This window comes from Arachis duranensis, chromosome 3, assembly GCF_000817695.3.
Source record: "Arachis duranensis cultivar V14167 chromosome 3, aradu.V14167.gnm2.J7QH, whole genome shotgun sequence".
NCBI lineage: Eukaryota > Viridiplantae > Streptophyta > Magnoliopsida > Fabales > Fabaceae > Arachis > Arachis duranensis.
In genome coordinates, this window is record NC_029774.3 from 134,428,302 (window position 1) to 134,429,452 (window position 1,151).

A 1,151-nucleotide genomic window follows, 5' to 3' on the forward strand; every position below is an offset into this window, starting at 1 on the left:
TCTGTTTCTGCCACCGTTAGAAGAGCTACCGCTGCCGCTCCCTCTGATATCGGAGTTGTGTCTCTCTTCTGTCGTCCAGGTAGGTTGGTCTCATCTAGAGATGACAACACCACCCGAGGCTCGGTTTAGGTAATACCCGCCCCGGTATATATGTATAATATGTAAAATAATTAGTAAATAATTAATAATATTGTATCATATTTAAATTTTTACTTTAATTTATGTTATGTATGATGATGGTTATATAAATTTTGAACTTTAATTTTATTTATTGGATTTTAATAATTATAGGGGCGGGTAGGGACGAGTACCCGCAGGGACGAATTAGGATTTAACGTTTTACTACTCACGGGTAGAATTGGAGCGAATTTTACGCGGATTGTTGTACAGTGGGGCGGGGTCGGGTAGAGCAAAAATTCGTCCCTACCCGCCCCGTTGCCACCCGTACTCTCACCCCTCTTCCTATTTCATCTTCTTTTTTTTTAATAAAAAAATCCTAACCCGTTTTTGTCCTAACCCCTTTTTTGAAACCATCTTTCAAGTCCACCTCTGCCTCTGATTCTTCTTCTACCGGCAATGAATTAGAGATGAAGAATAAGAAACAAAATTAATGTTAGATGTGCACGTAGCAGAAAATAGCCTGCAACGACCATAATGGAAGTTTTGCTATCGACGATGTTACTGCTGAAAAGGAAAGAGGGTAGTTTATTTTATTCAAAATAGAATTTTTTTAATTTTTATTTTTCAAAAAAATTATTTATTTACTACTAAAAAAAATACTATTCTAATTTTTTTCTAAATTTATTTTGTTTTTTATGAATGTTTAGGTGGATTTACAAAAGATGTGTTAGTGTTTAAAGGTTGATTGATATAAGACAATGGTAAACGATTTTAGGTTTGGTTTAAATTATGTTGTTTTATTAATGATGGCCGAATGTCAATTAGTGTTTGATGTAGCTAATTGATTGATTTTGTATGTGGTTGTTTTGGCTGATGTTGTGGATTTTAGATTTGGTGAATAGATCTGCAAAATTTTTATGGTTTTAGTATTTTTGGTGTTTGATTGGTTTTCATTCATGTATGTATGGTTTATGAACTTATGATTGAATGTTAATGGTGATTGTGCAGATTCTTTGTTTTAAGTTTTTTAT